Source organism: Pristiophorus japonicus, chromosome 8 (genome assembly GCF_044704955.1).
Source record: "Pristiophorus japonicus isolate sPriJap1 chromosome 8, sPriJap1.hap1, whole genome shotgun sequence".
Lineage (NCBI taxonomy): Eukaryota > Metazoa > Chordata > Chondrichthyes > Pristiophoridae > Pristiophorus > Pristiophorus japonicus.
In genome coordinates, this window is record NC_091984.1 from 179,427,981 (window position 1) to 179,449,385 (window position 21,405).

At 45.9% G+C, this 21,405-nt stretch overlaps 1 pseudogene; it reads right to left on the reverse strand.

The window, feature by feature from the left end:
• Positions 1 to 4,830: 4,830 nt before the first annotated feature.
• Positions 4,831 to 21,021, reverse strand: LOC139268248 (immunoglobulin lambda-1 light chain-like; annotated as a pseudogene).
• Between the last annotated feature and the right edge of the window lie 384 nt (positions 21,022 to 21,405).

The following is a 21,405-nucleotide window of genomic DNA, read 5'->3' on the forward strand; positions in this document are numbered from 1 at the left end:
ATTATGCTTCCAATCTGTAATCGTATGTTTTATCAATCAATTATTATAACGCAGACAATATAACTACGGTGTGAAACGCATGTCGTGAGCACAAGGAGGCCTCGTTAAAATTTATCTTTACAGAACCTCAAGTCTGAAACTGTACGTGGGGAGATACGTCAAGGAGATTCATTCAATAATATTGAGCCGCTGGTTTACGTGAAAGAGTAAGCGAAATTCTATTATAATTACACAGGATTCAGGAACTTTAAGCTGTTATGCGAATAACATTCAGCGATTCATGTGAAAACCACAAAACAGCTTTCCAGTTGTTCATATAATTCAACATTCATCTCCTATCTCGGCCCCTGTCACAGCTCATTTTCTCTTAAAACTTTCATCCATGTCTTTGTTAGCTCAACACTCAACTGTCCCAAAGCTCTCCTTGCACTCGGCATAAACTTGGGCTTATTGAAACTCTGCTCCCCGTATCATAACTCCCGTAAGTCCCCAACCATCATCACGATGCTTGCTGAAATACAGTGGGTCTTGGTCCAGCAATGCCTCGATTTAAAAATTCTCACCCTTTTATTCAAATCCATCCACGATCTCGCCCCTCCATGTCTCTCGAACCTTCTCCAGCCCTACAATGCTCTGAGATCTCTGTAATCCTCCACATCTGGCCTTTTGAGCATCCCTATTTTAATCGCTCCAGCACTGGCTTCATGCCTTCAGCTGTCCATAGCTCTGAATTTCCCTCCCTGAAAATCTCCGCCTCTCTTCTAGTCTCTCTTTCTTTGAGATACTTCTTAAACGTACCGCTTTCACCAACGTTTTGGTCACCTGGCCTAATATCTCCTTATGCGGCTGTGTGTCAAATTGTGTTTTATATCTCTCCTGCGATCTTGGGACATTGTACTACGCTACAGGCGTGATTCAATACAAACTTGGCCTAGAAATTCGGGGGTCCAGCGCTGGCCGTTAAGGCGGTTTGAAGGGAAAATGACGGCATCCGCCATTTTGGGCAGGTCGGCAGTGCCGCAATTCCTTGCGCTGGGCTGCAGAGATGTCGATTAGGCTGATCGTGACGACACTGAGTGTGCAAAGCTCACTTGATGCCAGATCTGCGGTTTTCACGGTCGCCAATCCACTTCTCAGTCTGCGTAAGTCACAACCAACGCGTTCATCAGCAGGAAGGAGGCTCCAGCAGTGGTACTTGAAGGGATCATCATCAACAACTTGCAACTGACATGTTTTTTCAGTTTGACTGGCTCTATGTCACTGTCTGCAATTTCTGTAGCTTTCTCAACTTGTTTCAAGTTCCTGAGGTGATAGGAAGTGTTGGTTCAAGTTACGAATGCCTTCATTCTCATTTAAAGGCTTCGGCTCATACAAATTTCTCACCAAAGGGATGATCACAGCACTGTGCCACCGTCTGCAACCAGACATGCTGAATTAGTGCAGGCAGCCACAGCTCTCCCAATGGCTCTTAAGGTCACCGTAGCCCTCAGCTTTTTCGCCCGCAGATCCTTCCCGTCTGCAAGAGGAGACATAGCTAAAATCGCCCATTGCACCATACATCACTGCATCCGGGAGGTCACAGAGGCGTTCTACCACAGGAGAATGGATTATATTGTCTTCACTCTAAATAGAGAGCAGCAGGAGGAGCCGGCATGTGGCTTGAAGCAGATCATTGGGGAGTTCAAGTAACAGTTCCACTGCCTTAACCACTCGACAGGAGCCTACCAGTGCTCGGCGAAGCAGGTGTCCCATTTCCTGGTGGTCTACTACATGCTTCACAACATGGCTAAGATGAGTGTGAAGCCTTTGCGTGAGGGATTGCAGGACCACCTCAGGAGGAGGAGGAGGAGAGGAAGCAGACATCACTCTCAATGGGGGAGGCTGCAGAAGGCCTTGTCAGCCGACCTCAATCAGCTGTGGGCCAAGAAGGCCCAGTTGTATATGGCACCCATCGTGACATCGGCGTCAGCAATTTGGGCCGGCTGGTTGACAGGCAGTGAGAAGGGCAATGGCAGAGTGGCGGTGGTGGGAGTAGGAATGCTGTCAGCCTGGGAGAAAACATGAGGTACTTGCTCCACAGACCCACTGCCACTCCACCAGTGTGGCACCTCAACATTCCAAGTAATCTGTTGTACGACGGATTTCTGGACTGCTGTGTTATGCTGCAAGCCACATTTGGAACTCGTGAACCCAGTGATGGTGAAAGCAGTCTGAGCTCGTGTGGCAGCAAGCTGAGACTGAATGAGAGCAGTCCGAGCTTCCACTACAGCACTGAGACATTGATTCACTACCGCCTGTGCTGCAATGGAAGCAGTGACATCGCCCATCGCAAACAGCATCCTGGTTGCGTCGACATAGTCTCTCCTGGAGTTGTCCACCATTTCCACCCTGCAAATCATGGGCTCCAAGCTCTGCACAAAGTCCTGTGTAATATTTGAGCCAGAACCTGCCACGCTTCTTGACATTGATAAGAGACTTTCTGGTAGGCTTGCCATTGCACCTAGCTTTTCGGTGTGCATGGCCATCGCCCTTCTGAAGGTCATGAGCTGAGTCCTGTGCGGTAGATCCCGTGCCCGAACTTGCCTACATTGAGCTGGCCCCCGAGCTACCCTATACCCCAATTTGCTACAGCCCACTCACGACCGGTGCCTTACCATGTACAGATGCTGCCTCTATACTACCTTCTACATTCGACGCAGTGCCATTTTCTGAGCTGGTGTCTGCGAGTGTCAGATGCAGTGCCAGTGTGTCTTCTATCTCTTTCAGTCTCCTCCACAACTTGTCGGAAAGGCTAGCCTAGTGGCATTTCTTAGGTATCTGAAAGCAGAAAGGCAACAGAGTCGGGTTGTGGTGAGGCATGGGGTTGGGAAGCAATATATGCACGCATACACCATCAGCAGCTTGTAAGAGAGAAGACATTGTGTAATGAGGGGAAGTAGGATGTAAGAAGAAGGATTAGGAATGGCAATGCCATCTTTATCAGTAAGGGCTTCAAATTCTCCCATTGCCTCGGCCTCATTCACTGCCCCTCCAATGATGTCGAGTATGTCTTCCTCCAGGTGGCTGAGGGTATGTTTAGCAGCATGGCCGCCTCCCATCTGCCTCTGCTCTTTCCTATTGTGTGCCACCTTGGCCTGCAAGAGAAAGGGAAATATGTCAGTGAATTTCGTGCAATGGGTTCGTGTGCTATGCTTGCCATAGTTGAAAAGCATTCAGTGTGTGCAAAGTGCAAGATATGGGTTTGAGTGTTACGGCAGCGGCAAGGTTAAGAGTGAACTAAAGCCATGATTGTGAGATATGATGGTGATAGGCAGAGATTGTTGGTATGTGAGTAATGGGGTTGTGGTGCATGTTGAGCAGTGTGTGATGCTTGTGGTGCAGATAGTGGGATTTGACGGTTGCTGCAGCCTTCACTCACCTTGACCTGCTGTATGAAGTCATTAACCTTCTTTCGGCATATGACGCAAGTCCTTGGAACCAAAATGTTGACTGCGGTAGAGTTGGATATATCCTCCCATAGCCTTCTTGCAGCTTCCCAGCAGATTGGAAGACAGCAAATGTAACACCCCTATTTAAGAAAGGAGGCAGACAGAAAGCAGGAAACTATAGACCAGTTGGGAAAATTCTGGAGACCATTATTAAGGAAGTAGTAGCAGAACATTTAGAAAATACAGTCAAGCAGAGTCAACATGATTTTATGAAAGGGAAATCATGTTTTACAAATGTGCTGCAATTCTTCGAGGATGTAACCAGCAAGGTGGATAAAGGGGAAGTAGTAGATGTAGTGTATTTCGATTTCCAGAAGGCATTCTACAAACTGCCACATAAAAGGTTACTGCACAAGATAAGGACCCCTGGGTTGGGGGTAACACATTAGCATGGGTAGCGGATTGGCTAACGAACAGAAAACAGAGAGTCAAGATAAATGAGTAATTTTCAGGTTGCCAAATTCTAACTAGTGAGGTGCCACAGGGATCAGTGCTGTGGCTTCAACAATTTACAATCTATGTTAATGACTGAAATGAAGCAATATAACTAAATTTGCTGATGATACAAAGATAGGTGGGAATGCAAGTTGTGAGGAGTAGACAAAGCTTCTGGAAAGAGATATAGATAGGCTAAGAGAGTGGGCAAAAAATTTGCAGATGGACTATAATGTGGGAAACTGTGAGGTTATCGACATTGGTAGGAAAAATAAAAAAGCTAATTCTTATTTAAATAGTAGAGATTACTAAATGCTGCGGTACAGAGGGATCTGGGGTCCTTGTACATTATCAGAAAATGTTAGCATGCAGGTACAGCAAGCAATTAGGAAGGCTAATGGAATGTTGGCCTTTATTGCAAGGGGGATGGAGTATAAAAGTAGGAAAGTACTGCTACAACTGTACAGGGCGTTGGTGAGACCACAACTTGAGTACTGTGCACAATTTTGGTCTCCTTATTTAAGAACAGATAGACTTGCATTGGAGCCTGTTCAGAGAAGGTTCACGAAGTTGAAGGGGTTGACTTATGAAGAAAGGTTGAGCAGATTGGGCCTATACTCTATGAATTGGCACAGAGATAACGAACAGAAAGGAATAACTGCACCAGAGATATTCGAAGAGTAATTTTATTACACTACGGTATTTGTAAGGCGACATTGAAGCTTTAATCAGTACAGTGTGAACACATTGTAAGATAAAGCCTGCGGGTGCCAGCGGACAAACTGAACATCTGTAGGTGTGACTGGAAATTAATCACTTAAAATCAAACATGTAATGTCCGAATACGGAATTTATTCGAAATAAACGTTACTAATGACATAACAAATCAAAAAATGAGCTTCTTGAATCAGATGCAGCTGGATCTGGCGATGCTTATTTGAAGGCTTTGCCCGAGTTTCGTGTTTAACGACACAGGAGTAAAGTTCGTGTGAGTTCCATTCTGAGGCTGGCAGAGTCAGATAACTGCTCACACTGAACGTGTTGTCCGTCTCCTGCTGGATCCGACTGGTCTCAACACCATTGCCTCTCACACTGCCGTCTACAGTCCACTCAATCTCCACAGCACCAGGGTTAACATAGAAACATAGATACATAGAAAATAGGTGCAGGAGTAGGCCATTCGGCCCTTCGAACTTGCACCACCATTCAATATGATCATGGCTGATCATGCACTTCAATGCCCCATTCCTGCTTTCTCTCCATACCCTTTGATGCCTTTCGCCGTAAGGGCCACATCTAACTCCCTTTTGAATACAGCTAACTAACTGGCCTTAACAACTTTTTGCGGTAGAGAATTCCACATGCTCACAACTCTCTGAGTGAAGAAGTTTCTCCTCATCTCGGTCGAAAATGGCTTACCCCTTATCCTTCGACTGTGACCCCTGGTCTGGACATCCCCAACATCGGGTTAAAGCTGTTCACCAAACACACCAGGGTCACTGTGTCCTTTGCCACGATTTGATCCAATGAAGGCATAAGAAGGGAAACCGAGGGGCCCCGCGGATCTGCAAAAGTAAAAACAAATGAAAGAGGATCCATTATTCATGGTCATAAAAAGTCTGAATCAAGGTATTATTTCATCAATTATTTTACAATTCGGCGTTACTGTATAAATGTATGCGGAATTTCACACAACGGAACCTCAGCACTGTCAATTCCACAAAGACAGACGCCCGCAATTCTACAAATTATACAACTTGAGAATAATTTCATATTTTAGCTACACGCAAAGGGACTGATAAAAATCATTTGATGGAAATACAATCGAGGCTAATCGAATATTAACATTTGTTACGATTTTCTCCCATTTCTTTTCCCCATTGAAGTTTAGCTTATTGTTAGGAATATTTCCACATTTGAGACAGTTGCGTGTCAGAAAAATAAAATATAAAAATGAAACTGGGACCCAATATTACTTTAAAAGTTACTGTTCGGACTCAATCTGTCCTAGATATTGCGTCACAGGAGCGGCGGATTTAACGAGAAAGTAAAAAGCAAAAGACCCGAATATTCCAATATTCCAACCATTGCTGACTGCAAAGCTACAGTAATATTCAGTTCAACACATTCGATTCTAAGCAATGTCCTGCGAATCTCGCTTCTTTAAAACTGTCTGCAATTTTGTACTAATATTGACGGAAGTGATAAATATTGTATTGGACTAAGGTTAAAAAATTTCCCCAAATGCTTCCAATTTGTTTTAAAAGTTTAAGAATTTAAAAGCATTGACAAATTATTTTTTTAAGTTACACAGGTTGATTGAAGGTTTAATAAATAGATTAAGAGTTGAATAAAATTTATTGCAAAAAAGTTATCAGAGTTGATTAAAAATGTAAAAGGTTTCCAGAATTGATGGAAGAAACTTTCCAAAACATTCTTCAGAACCCCAGCTGGCAGCTGACCTTCCCAATGCCTGCCCCCCAACCGAGCCTCGGGCCATCTACCATCAATGGCGCTACTCGGCGCCGAGCCTGCGGCCAACATCTTGCCGTAGGCAATTAGGCTTATACAGCAGTGCCTGGTCTCCAGTCGTCTTGGACCCCCTTGCCGCTGGATCTCTACCTTGATCAGCTAAGCCCGTGTGCTTTCCAGTGTGCAGCGACCATCCCACGTTAAAAGAATCAATGCACAGGCATCTTCCACTTTGCAAATCTGAAGTTCTGGAGCTGGAACGTCAGGAACCTCATGGACAATTCCAACAGCAACAGGCCAGAACGCCGCACTGCCATAGTTGCCCGGGAGCTTAGACATGTTGACATTGACATCACCACGCTAAGCGAGACCCAGCGTGCAGGGGAAGGCCAGCTGAAGGAACATGATGGAGGTTACACCTTTTTCTGGAAAGGAAAAGCAGAGGAAGAATGCCGCCTTCACGGAGTCGGCTTCACCGTCAAAAATGAACTGCTCGACCACCTCAAAGACTACCCCTGTGGGGTTAACGAACTGTCCCATAACTCTTCTTGTTACCCTATCCCGGAATCAATGTGCCACAGTCATCAGTGCATACGCCCCAACACTCGATGCAACAGATGAGGCTAAAGAAGGTTTTTATTCCAACCTCGAGACATTCCTGTCCCGCATCACCACGGGCGACAAGTTGATCCTCCTAGTTGACTTTAATGACAGGTTTGGCAAAGACACAGCCCTCTGGGGAAGCGTGATTGGTGGAGAGGAGGTAGGGAAAGCCAACTCCAGTGGTACACTACTCCTGACAAAATGTCTAGTACAAAAACTCCTCATCACAAACACCCTGTTCCGCAAGAGGGTCAAATATCTTGGCAAAACCCTCGCTCCACACACTGGCACCTGCTCGACTACATCATCGGCTGAGTCAGGGATCGCCAAGATGTGCACATTACCTATGCCATGACAGGAGCTGACGACTGCTGGATGGACCATCGCCGAATGCGATCCATGATCAATATCAACATAGCCCCAAAGCAGAGCGCACAGCAGAAACAGTGCTGCAGAAAATTTAATGGTGAGGCACTTAAACACCCAGCCAAGAGACCCCTATACAGCGAGCGCCTCACAGCTAAAAAAACATAAGAGCATAAGAAATAGGAACAGGAGTAGGCCCTATGGTCCCTCGAGCCTGCTCGACCATTCAATAAGATAATGGCTGACCTGAGCATGGACTCCACTCCACTTCCCCGCCCGCTCCCCATAACCCCTTATCCCCTTATCGTTGAAGAAATTGTCTATTTCTGTCTTAAATTTATTCAATGTCTCAGCTTCCACAGCTCTCTGAGGCAGCGAATTTCACAAATTTACAACCCTCTGAGAGAAGAAATTTCTCCTCATCTCTGTTTTAAATGGGCGGCCTCTTATTCTAAGATCATGCCCTCTAGTTCTAGTCTCCCCCATCAGTGGAAACATCCTCTCTGCATCCACCTTGTCAAGCCCCCTCATAATCTTATAAGTTTCGATAAGATCGCCTCTCATTCTTCTGAACTCCAATAAGCAGAGGCCCAACCTGCTCAACATTACCTCATCCCCGGAATCAACCTAGTGAACTTTCTCTGAACTGCCTCAAGAGCATGTATATCCTTTCGTAAATATGGAAACCAAAACTGCACACTGTATTCCAGGTGTGCCCTCACCAAAACCTTGTATAGCTGTAGCAAGATTTTCCAGCTTTTATACTCCATCCCCTTTGCAATAAAGACAAGATACAATGGCCTTTCTGATTACTTGCTGTGCCTGCATACTATCTTTTTGTGTTTCATGCACAAGTAACCCCAGGTCCCGCTGTACTGCGGCTCTTGGCAATCTTTCTCCATTTACACTAATAGCTTGCTCTTAGAATATTTCTGCCAAAGTTCATGAGCTCACACTTTCCAACATTATACTCCATCTGCCAAATTTTTGCCCACTCATTTAGCAGGTCTATGTCCTTCTGCAGAATTTTTGTGTCCTCTTCACACATTGCTTTTCCTCCCGTCTTTGTATCGTCAGCAATCTTGGCTACATTACACTCAGTCCTTCTTCCAAGTCGTTCATATAGATTGTAAATAGTTGGGGTCCCAGCACTGATCCCTGCGGCACGCCACTAGTTACTGGTTGCCAACCAGAGAATGAACCATTTATCCCGACTCTCTGTTATCTGTTAGTTAGCCAATCCTCTATCCATGCTAATATATTACCCCCAACCCCGTGAACTTTTATCTTGTGCAGTAACCTTTTATCTGGCACCTTGTCAAATGCCTTCTGGAAGTCCAAATACACAACATCCGCTGGTTCCACTTTATCCATCGTGTTCGTTACATCCTCAAAGAACTTCAGCAAATTTGTCAAACATGACTTCCCCTTCATAAATCCATGCTGACTCTACCTGACCGAATTTTGCTCATCCAAATGTCTTGCAACTGCTTCTTTAATAATGGACTCCAACAATTACCCAATCATGGATGTTAGGCTAACTGGTCAATAGATTCCTGCTTTTTGTCTGCCTGCTTTTTTTAAATAGGGGCGTTGCATTTGCAGTTTTCCATTCTGCTGGGACATCCCCAGAATCCAGAGAATGTTGGTAAATTATAACCAATGCATGCACAATCCCTGCCGCTACTTCTCTTAAGACCTTAGGATGCAAAACATTTGGTCCAGGGGATTTATCTGCCTTTAGTCCCATTATCTTACGGAGTACCACCTCCTTAGTGATTGTGATTCTGTTAAGTTCCTACCCGCTATAGCAGCTTGACTATCCACTGTTGGAATATTGTTAGTGTACTCTACCGTAAAGACTGATACAAAATATTTGTTCAGAGTTTCTGCCATCTCCATGTTCCCCATTATTAATTCCCTGGTCTCGTCCTCTAAGGGATCATCGTTCACTTTAGCCATTCTTTTCCTTTTCATGTACCTATAGAAATTCATGCTATCTATTTTTATATTGTGTGCTAGTTTACTTTCATAGTCTATCTTCCCTTTCTTAATCATTTTTTTAGTCGTTCTTTGCTGGCATTTTAAAGCTTCCTTGTCTTCTGTCCTCTCACTAGTTTTGGCCACTTTGTATGCCCTTGTTTTTAGTTGGATACTGTCCTTTATTTCGTTAGTTAGCCACTGATGGCTATCTTTTCTCTTACACCCTTTCCTCCTCACTGGAATATATTTTTCCTGAGAGTTGTGAAATATCTCATTAAATGTACACCACTGTTCTTGAACCGTCCTACAATTTAATTTAAATTCCAGTCCACTTTAACCAACTCTGCCATCATACCTTCATAGTCTCCTTTATTTAAGCTTAGTACGCTGGTTTGAGGTCCAACTTTCTCACTCTCCATCTGAATTTGAAATTCAATCATGCTATGATCACTCATTCTGAATGGATCCTTTACTCGGAGATTGTTTATTAATCCTGTCGCATTACACAGCACCAGATCTAAGATAGCCTGTCCCCAGCTTGGTCCCGTTACATACTGCTCAAGGAACTCATCCCTTATGACTCTGTGAACTCCTCAAGGTCAAGGCTACCCTGACCAATTTGATTTGTCCAATCAATATGGAGGTTAAAATCACCCATGATTATTGCTGTTCCTTTTTTACAAGCCCCCAATATTTCCTGGTTTATGCTCCGAACAACAAAGTTGCTAATGTTCGGGGGCCGAAAGACTACGGCATCCAGTGACTTTTTCTCCTTATTATTCTTTATCTCCACCCAAACTGTTTCAACATCCTTATCATTTGAGCCAATATCGTTTCTTACTATTGCAGTGATTCCATCCTTTATCAATAGAGCTATCCGATCTCCTTTTTCTTTTTGTCTGTCCTTCCGGATTGTCAAGTACCCCTGAATATTTAATTCCTCGTCCTGGTCACCTTGCAGCCACGTCTCTGTAATGGTTATCAGATCATACACATTTGTCTCAATTTGTGCCGTCAACTCATCTATTGTGTTACAATTGCTACGTGCATTTAGCCGAAGTACGTTTAAGTTTGTTTTTTTACACTTTTTTCCTGCTTGTTTCCTCTTTCCTCCAACTCACATTCTTTATTTTTGCTTTCTAATTCCAGCTTTACTCCTCTCCCTACTGAATCTATTTTCAGGTCCCCATCCCCCTGCCAAGTTTCTTTAAACCCTCCCCAACAGCACTTGCAAGGCCCCCCCCACCCCCCCGCCCGCGTGGATATTGGACCCTGCTCTGTTGAGGTGCAACCCGTCTGGCTTGTACAGGTCCCACCTCCTCCAGAAGTGGTCCCAATGCCTCAGAAAACTAAATCCTCTCGCCTGCACCATCTCTCCAGCCACGTATTTATCTGCTCTGTTCTCCTATTTCTGTACTCACTAGCTCGTGGCACTGGGAGTAATCCGGAAATTATTACCTTTGAAGTCCTGCTTTTTAATCTCTCTCCGAGCTCCCTAAACTCTGCCTGTAGGACCTCATCCCTATTCCTACCTATGTAATTGGTACCGATGTGGACGACAACCTCTGGCTGTTCACCCTCTCCCCCCAGAATGCCCTGCAACCTCTCAGTGACATCCTTGACCCTGGCACCAGGGAGGCAACATACCATCCTGGAGTCATGTCTATGGCCGCAGAAACGCATGTCTGCTCTCCTGACTAGCGAATGCCCTGCCACTATAGCTCTTCCATTCGTTCCCCACACACACCCCCCACCCCCCACCACCCTCCGCCCGCCCCACCCGCTGTGCAGCTGAGCCACCTGTGGTGCCGTGGACTTGGCTGTGACTGCACTCCCCAGGGCCACCATCGCCCCCACCCTTACTCAGAACAGAGTACAGGTTGGAGAGTGAGATGGACTCAGGGGACTACTGGCCTACCTGCCTAGTCCTCCTCTTCTGTCAGCCCGTTACTGAATTCCCATCTACCAGCACACTCTTAAACTGTGGAGTGGCCGCCTCAAGAAACAAGCTATCCACATTGCTCTCAGTCTCGCGGATGCACTGCAGTGACCTCAGCTGCCGCTGAAGCTCCAAAGACGGAGCTCGAGTTGGTACAGCTGGAGACACCTCCTGCACACATGGTCGCCCCGGCTGCGCGAAGCATCCTGGACTTCCCACATGCAACAGGAATGGCAATCCAAGGGATTGAGCTGCCCTGCCATCCCTCTAGTTACACTCGCAACTATCGAGTAGAACTAAACTCTAAACCTTAGCACAACACACCCAGCCGCTACTCAACAAACAGACGATTTAATTACCTAGCTCTCCTTAGACAATAAAGATCAGAAAATTTACTTGCAGTTCCGACAGCAATGCCAAAGGTTTCCTACTGAAACGAAAAAGAAAAAGAAAAATACTCACCATTCCACCAACTAATCACTTACCCGCTTGGCTGTGGCGTCACACTTCGATTTAGATTGTTTTAACTTATTGTCCCAGTATCAGCTGGCTCCTCCCAACTCTCGGCCCCCTTTATCTGGGCCTGGAACTCCCGCTCCCGTTGCTGTGGCTCCTCCCGATTCTCGGGCCCTATTATCTGGGACTGGAGCTCCCGCTGCCGCTGCTGTGACTCTTCCCGACTCTCAGTCCCCTTTATTTGGGCCTGGAGCTCCCGCTCTCGCTGTTGAGGTTCCTCCCGGCTCTCGAGCCCCTAATCTGGAGTGCCTTGATGATCCAGAGATGCTGAATGCCCATAGCGCTTGTTCTGCCCTCCAGGTCTCCATAACCAATGTCTGTGAAGAGACACTTGGTTACTCAACCAGAAAACACCAGGACTGGTTTGATGACAATTATCAGGAGATCCAAAACTAATAGGTCATAAGCGCAGAGCATTGCTGTGCCTCAAGCAACAACCCAACTCGTGAACTGCAAAGCAACATTACAGATGGCTCAAGCATGAGGTCCAACAAAAAACCCTGGACCTAAAGAACAGGTGGTGGATAGAGAATGCACCGGAGATACAACAACGGCCAACAGACATGATATGTGAGGATTCTTTATCGCAGTAAAGGTCACCTGCGGTCCAAACTCCCAAGGCTCCAACCCACTCCTGGCCAAGAACGGGAAACCACTCATCAAGGACACCGAGGCTGTCAGGGCCCGCTGGGAGGAGCACTTTGAAGATCTGCTCAATTGAGATTCTGACTTTGACTCGAGTGTTCTCAACTCCATCCCGTAGAATGCGACCTGCCACCATCTCAGTGAAACCCTAACGCTGCATGAGGTAGGCAAAGCATAAAACAGCTCAAGAATAACAAGGCTACAGGAGCGATGGATTCCCTAATGAAGTGCTAAAGTACAGCTGCGAGGCACTGTTGGCGCGGAATACATGACCTCATCTCTCTCGTTCGGAGAGAGGAGAGCATGTTGGGAGATCTCAGAGATGCAGTGATCGTGACCATCTTTAAACAGGGGGACAAGTCTGACTGCGGCAACTACAAGGGAAACTTCCTGCTATCAGCGACTGGGTAAGTTGTTCTCCTCAACCATATTCTCCCTGTGGCTGAGAAGCTCCTCCCGGAATCACAGTGCAGAATTTGTCCCATACCGGGCACAATGGACCTGATCTTTGCAGCACGACAGCTGCAGGAAAAATGCAGGTAGCAGCGCCAGTCCTTATACATGGACTTTTTCGATCTTACAAAGGCTTTTAACACTGTCAAACATGAGGGCTTATGGAGCGTCCTCCTCAATTTTGGATGCCCCAAAAAGTTTGTCGACATCCTTCACCTGCTCCACGACGACATGCAGGCCGTGATCCTTACCAGCAGTTCCATTACAGACCCAATCCACGTCCATACCAGGGTCAAACAGGGTTGCGTCATCACTCCAACCCTCTTCTCAATCTTCCTCGGTGCCATGCACCACCTCATAGTCAACAAGCTCCCGGCTGGAGTGGAACTAAACTATAGAACCAGTGGGAAGCTGATTAACCAACAGCAACTCCAGGCCAGGTTCAAGATCAACCCAAACTCTGTCGTTGAGCTACAGTACGTGGACGATGCCTGCGCCTGCGCACATTCTGAGTTCAACTCCAGGCTATAGTCGCTGTATTCACCGAGGCGTATGAAAGAATGGGCCTTACACTTAACATCCATAAGACAAAGGTCCTCCACCAGCCTGTCCTTGCCACACAGCACTGCCCTCCAGTCATCAAGATTCACAGCGCAGCCCTCGACAACGTGGACTACTTCCCATACCTCGGGAGCCTTTTATCAACAAAGGTAGACATTTATGCAGAGAATTAACATCACCTCCAGTGCGCCAGTGCAGCCTTTGGCCGCCTGAGCAAAAAAGCAGGCCCACAAATCTACCACCAAGCTCATGGTCTCCAGGGCTGTCGTAATACCCTCCCTCATGTATGGATCAGAGGCTTGGACGATGTACAGAAGTCACCTCAAGTCGCTGGAGCTATATTACCAGCAACTCCAAATCCCCTGGGAGGACAGGCGCACCAGCATCAGTGTCCTCACGCAGGCTAACATCCCCAGCATTGAACTACTGGCCACACTCGATCAGCTTCGCTGGGCAGGCCACATAGTTCGCAAGTCAGTCACAAGTCTCCCTAAGTAATTGCTCTATGCAGAACTCCTTCACGAGCCAAAGGTGGGCAGAGGAAACGTTACAAGGACACCCTCAATGCCTCCCTGGTAAAGTGCAACATCATCACTGAAACCTGGGAGTCCCTGGCTGAAGACCGCCTTAGGTGGAGAAAGTGCATCCGGGAGGGCGTTGAGCTCATCGAAACTCAATGCGCGAGCATGAAGAGGTCAGGTGCAGGCAGCGCAAGGAGCGTGTGGCGAATCAGTCCCACACCCCGCCCCCCCCCCCACTTCCCACGACGAATGTCTGTCCCACCTGTGACAGGGTCTGTGGATCTCGTATTGGACTGTTCAGCCACCAAAGGACTCACTTTAGGAGTGGAAGCAAGTCTTCCTCGATTCCAAGGGACTGCCTATGATAATTGGACTAATATTTGGGCTTATGGACAATCACTGTAGAAGCTCTACTCGGCTGCCCGTTTCTACAAAGTTCCCACGTTTGTCAGAAAATGAAAAATATGCTAGTTAGAGACAGATCCCGCGTCAAAATTTATTTTTTCACTAAAGACTAACAGTTTCCGACAAATAACGTTTGCTATTATAACCAATTGTATTAGTTTCTTATAATAATATCCTAGCAATAACCTCAATATGAAAGTAATAATGTAAAACTGTCCTGCCCAATAATTATCCATCATCCACCTCAGCTAAGCAGATTGCCCCATCATTATCACATTGCTGTTTGTGGGTTCTGGTTGCTCGCAAATTGGCTGCAGTGTTTCCTACATGACAATAGTGACTACCGTTCGAACGTACTTATTTGACTGTAAAGCGGGTTGGGACACTGTGAAGTGGTGAAAGATGCTATATCAGTGCAAGTTCGGCCTTTCTTTTCTTATATAAATAGAAAATTGCCATGACTATGAAATATAACCCAGAGCAAGAATGCTGAAGCCAGTCTGTCACAATCTTTTATCTTTTTAAATGACATTTCGCACCGAACATCTGTTGAAATCATCAGCAGCCAATATCAACCTTTAGGTAAAATGGTTTATTTAATGAAAAGCACCGAAGAAAGGGATGAAATATTAATACTTTTTTCAATCATAAAATTAGGTATCAGAGGCGGGACTGCTCCAGATTATTGCGATACAGCGGTGCCGTGTCGGCTACAACGGTGCGTATCACCAATACCAGGTTTGCATGGATCCGTTTAACAATCTATTGCCGTTCTGAGACGTTCCCCTGGAGCCTACAACTTCACCTTGCTTCCTTTACAATATAACTTGGTGGCTGAAAATGCGAGTCTTCCTGACAAGAACCACCGACCCCTATTAGCTCAATTGGTATAATCGCCCTGCAATACCCGGAGTACAGTACAGAAATTCAAAAGTTCCACACAATGCCGTTTTAATTCCCATTGCAGCATTTTTTCACGATGGATAACCATTCTCAGACTGCAGGAGGATAGTGTGGCGACATGCTATAATTCTCTTCCACGCGTCTCCTTACACAGAAAACCCCGTTCAATACAACATTCTCAGTCCTACATTTCACATTCATCCCCGATATCTATAGCAATCACACTGTTGTGCTCATTTCAGCTATAAATAATCTTTAACACTGATCTATTTTCTGCATACAATAACAAACATCAATGATTCGCAATACGTATAGCCGCATTTTCTGGTACTGAAATGTCTGGAGTCAGGTGAAATTATTAAGCAGGTTTTACTGTCAGATCAGATTATTATCTAACCACCAAGAATTTGGGAGTGAGTTCTCTTTACGTTAGTTTGGGATGTAGTTTTTATCCCAAATTTAAATTTTTAATGGAAAAATCTATCATATAATGATAGATCTTTGCTGTTTCATATCTCATCCCATCGTGATGTAGCCGAATAACCAAATCAAAATAGCGATAGAGTATCTGCATGTTCCGCAATATTACTACTCTCGCTGACACAACCACAGAACCGCAGCAAAGCGCAATGGAGTGAGTACAAAAAGCAGCTACAAAATTCTGAAATCTTAATCTGCGAATTTCACACAATATTGCTCGGCTTGGAAGGAAGTGTGCCCGTGAAAATTAAGCATTCTGCGAATCTTTGATATTTCTTACTGCATTCAGAAAATCGATCAGTGTTAATGACTATTAATAGCTGAACTGTTCAGTAAAGTATGATTGCTATAATAAAAACAGAAAGTGCTGGAAATCTCAGCGGGTCAGGCAGCATTTGTGGGAAGGAATCAGAGTTAACGTTTCAGGTCGATGACCTTCGAACGTTTATCGAACTGAAACGTTTTCTTTGTTTTTGCCTGACCCGCTGAGATTATCAGCGTTTTCTGATTTTATTACAGGTTCTAGCATCCGCAGTATTTTGCTTTTCGATTAGTATGATTGCTATAATCATCGGGAATGAATGTGAAATGTAGGACTGAGAATGTTGTACTGAACGAGGTTCTCTGAGTTCGGAAACGAGTGGAAGAGAATTACAGCAAGTAGCCACACTACCCTCCTGCAGTGTCAATTCGAGAATAGATATTAAACGCGGAAGTATGTTAATTGAAATTAAAAAGATATCGTGTGAAACTTTTGAATTTGTGTTTTTAGCATTTTAACAGCAATTAATGCCAGTGTGGTTATAGGGGACGGCGTAAACCAATCTGAAAGACTATGCGGAGCTCAGAAGCAGGCCCATCGCGCCCGCCCAGGCTCTTTGAAAGAGCATTTTTTGTATGCCATTTCCTAGATATCTGTGAGCTTTTTCACATTTTTTTCTATTTCCGTTTAAACACTGGCATGAATTCTGCTCGCTCCACTCTTAAAGCTTTCAAAATCCCTTGGATAGAAAAATATCCTAACCTCTCCCTTCGTCTTTCAAGTTATGAGGTTAACTTTGTGTCCTCTAGTTACCGACTGACCGAGCAGTGCCAATAGTTTTTTTTTAATTCGCTGGAACAAAATGGATCAAAAATTCTGGACATTTCCAGCAAATCACATCATAAGCTTCTGGTGAAAAGACCTTCTCCCGTCTCCTCTCACAACTAAAACTTCGTAGCAGTAGTAACATCTTCATAGATTGCCCCTGTACCCTCTCGAAGAATTTGACACCCTTCCTAAAGTCGGGCGCCCTTTGTGCCTGGCTATCTCTTAAATATCACCGGACGCTGATTCACAAGTACTGTGTAAATAACCTTAACTTACACTAACTCAAACTGAGGGATTTCTTTCATCCTCAATATTGCAAATGTTTGGGGACAATTTGATTAGCGCTTTGGAAATGTAAAGTTAAAAAAGTGACTGTTGCATTCGCCTTAAGGAGAACCCGACACGGACATTGTTGGTCCCGGAAATTACGACCAAAATAAAACAAAATTGAAAACTAGTGGTTGACAAATCCCAAGTTGCAAACTGAGAATAATTTACTTACTGCTCAGATTCAGCTTGGCTCATCTCCCGAAAATGAATTTTGCACCGCTCCACACACCACAGTAAATATCGGCGGCATCCTCGGACAGAAGGTTGGTGACAGTTAAATGCATCTCGTTACCCGATGAGTCCACAGACCCGGTAAATCGACCTGGAATTCCCGAACCTCTGGTATAACTGTTACGTATGCATGTTAATGTATGTACTGTAACACTAGACCACTGAATGTACCTTCACCCTGCCTACACTATATCTGTACACCAGAGGATGCTGCTGCTGGAGAACTAAGGGTCACCTGGACACTGCAAGTAACCAAGTATAAAAGGGAGTTCACCTCTTGGTGCCCTCATTCTAGGAGCTGCAATAAAGGACTAAGGTCAATACAGTTCAAGTACTATACCCTTACCTCGTGGAGTCGTTACTGCAGAGTGCTTGCATATGCAATAACTGGCGACGAGGTTACGAATTTCCACGCACAATATGTCTAAGCTAGCAACTTCCAACAACTCGCTGATGGGGAAGATTGGGATGCCTTTGTGGAAAGGCTAGAACACTTTTTCATCGCAAATGATCTGGCTGGGGACACACCGATCTCGCTGGCGAACAAGCGCAGAGCCATCCTGCTCAGCAGTTATGGGCCCACTATCCATGGCCTCATCAGGGACCTGTTAGCCCCAGCGAAGACGACAACCAAGACCTATGTGGAGCTCGTAACTTTAATACAAGAACAACTCAAACCTAACGAGAGCATCCTCACAGCCAGACACCGGTTCGACACCCACTGGCGGCCCGAAGACCAAGAAATTGCTAAATACGCTGCAGATCTGAGAAGATTGGCTGCACCGTGTGATTTTGGCGACCACCTCACCGAAGCACTAAGGGACAGCTTCATTATTGGAATCGGCCTCTTCCATAAACTGCTCTCTGCAGCTGCTACGGTCACCCTGCAGAAGGCAATCAAAGTGAGCCAGGCTATCATGATTTCAGTCTGCAACTCCAAACGAATGATGACTCACACCCAGGACTCTAACCTGACGAGTACAGTGAACAGAATAGTGACTTTCAGAGGCAACAATGCTGCCCCGAGTTCCACAATCCTGAGTCCACCACATGTGGCCAACCGGCTAGCCCCGTGCTGGTGCTGTGGAGGAAACCACAGGGCCCACCAGTGCCGATACAAAGACTATACTTGCAAAGGCTGCAACACTAAAGGTCACCTTCAGCGAATGTGTAGAAAAGTTTTACTCACCGAGTCGCTGAAGAGTTGGCCGATCACCTGGGCTCCAGCACTGATGAGGACGAAGCTGCTCAGCCCCTGGAAGAGGAGCACAGAATATATACCTGCTCCACCGTGAGTTCCCCGTGGAAAATGGAACTCGAAATCAACGGGGTTCCAGTGTCGATGGAGATCGCCACAGGGCCAAGCCAGTCGTTGATGAATCAGACAGCCTTGGAGAAATTCTGGGACAATCCCACCCAACGACCCAAAATGTCACCAACGTGCACAAAAGGCACCATCCCAGTCATTGGCAGCGTCGATGTTGAGGTATCCCATGGCAGCATGATGTACAAGCTCCCCTTGTGGATCGTTACCGGTGATGGTCCAACGCTGCTGGGTAGAAGATGGATGAAGCAAGTCGAAATCTGTTGGAGCGATGATGGCCTCCAGGCCCCGGTGATCGACATCCCATGTGGCCCCAAACTTGGATCCATCGCGGCACCTGAAAATCCTACCATCCGACTTGACTGCGTCGCGATGACACAGACTGCACAACTCAGCGGCGAGATGATCTAGCCTGAGCGACCAGACCTCATCTTCTGGGCTGCAGTAGCAGGACTCCAAGGGAAGAAGATCGGCGCAAAAGGTAGATTTCTGGCGTCCATGGCAGAACCTGGGGAGAACAGAATCACTGCCACCTACCTCGTGGAGAGGGAGAAGGTAGTGCCCGCACCACGAGGCAAAGCACCTGGAATCAAGTTGGCCACGACTGGACCACAAGGGGCAGTGTTGAGGGAGCAACACATGTTACCAAGCGGCAAACCGGATGGGGGAAAGATTGCAAGGCATTTTTGAAGGAGACCGGCAACCCAAAACAATTAAAGGGACAGTTCCAATCTAGGCACAGCGATGCCAGCGATATTAAAGATAAAAGTGTAATAAATGTACTGTTAAATGGTGATGCCAACAATGCTAATGGGAGAAATGTAACGAATGCTTCAAAAAGTGATGTAAGTAACAAGGTTGTACTGTTGAACAGTAATGGTAACGTGATAAATGTAATCTTGTACAGAGATACCGATACACAAGAAAGCATGGAAAATGACAAACGTTAAAGTTTAAAGAGATATAACAATGTTGAGTTGACTAGTAAAGATCGAAGCCAATGTGTCATGTATGCTAATGATAGAATGATAAATGATACCCAATTCTACATGTATACTGTCAATGCCAAAGGAAACCCTCCATGGAAAAGGTCCAGCGGGCTACCTGATCATGTAGCCTGCGCTTCCAGGACCAATGTGATGTCCCAGGAAGGGCTCACACACACCCAGTGGGAGCCTATCCACTGCAGGGCAAGCGGTCAATGGGTAGCACAACCACCACCACTGGCAACCTGCCCCAGATCGGCCCTAAACCCCCTGGCCACCAGGGCCAGCACCGGGAAAAAGAGGCCAGTACCCTGCAGCTATCCCGGTGGAACCTGGGATGCCCAGGCTCCCACCATCAATGGAGGACAAGGAGGCCGCACCAAAATGTGGCCCTGCCCACCATTAAACGCCACCACCTAGCCATTCTACAATGTATGTACCTTACCCATGACAACATGTACTTGCTCCACCACTGCGGAATCCTCAAACAATGACACCCAGTGGTCTATGTATTGGGCGTGGGGTGGGGGGATGGATGTGTGCAACCACGAACACAGGGATCACACCCGGCTCCCACACAACACTCACCACAACCTCCCACCATCCACTATTGATCACCTCCTCATGTCATGGCAATAAGGACTTGGGAAAGGCTTAGGGGTGTGTGTTGTTATTTATGTACATTAATGTATCTACTGTAACACTAGACCACTGAATGTACCTTCACCCTGTATACACTATACCTGTACACCAGAGGGTGCTGCTGCTGGAGATCGAAGGGTCACCTGTACACTGCAGGTAACCACGTATAAAAGGGAGCTCACTTTTTGGTTTCGTCAACTCTAGGAGCTGCAATAAAGGACTAAGGTCAATACAGTTCAAATACTATACCCTTTCCTCGTGGAGTCGTTATACAGAGTGCTTGCATATACAATAATAAATTTGATACCAAACAAACACAGGGGCGCTGCCAGGTGTCTGCCAGTAACAGTTCGTGTAGTAGCCGCAGGTGTTGCCACCGGACAGGTTACAGGTGATCGTGACGATTCTCCTTGGGGAGATTTAGATGGACGACGATTGAGTCAGGACATGATCCGCGTGTGAACCTGGTGAAATAAGAAAGAGTCTATGAGTCGCAACTCTGTGGAATTCTGAATAATCAGATCCGTTCAACACAACCACAACAAAATAATCAGGGCAATGTAAAAAGCAGTGATATTATAGGTTAAGTTCTGTATTACTGTGGAGAAAGAGCATCAATGCGGCGACACCCCAAACGTATTTAGTCATGGTGAAGGTTTTGGTGACGGTGAGAAGAAAAAGGGTTTCTAAGACGAATTTTGTTCTGGGCTCTTACTATATCTCCTTAAGAAGTTTCAAACGTCGCAACGTCACTTAGTATTAATTAGCGATGCAAATCTGCGTCAACGTCACATAGGGCTCCTGGATCATAGGTCCTGTGCCGAGTGATATTTGCACAATTCCAGCCAAATAAAGCCAATGAAAATAAAAAGTCAAAGCCATAGAACAGAACATGAGAATGTTAGAATTCTGCAACTAAATGGTGCGGCAAAACGGGGTGGCGTGATTCATTTACTGTAGGCTTGGGGTTTAGACACTTCAAGTTTGTAATGAAGAAGAAAGACCGACAGACAGACAGATAGATAGATAGAT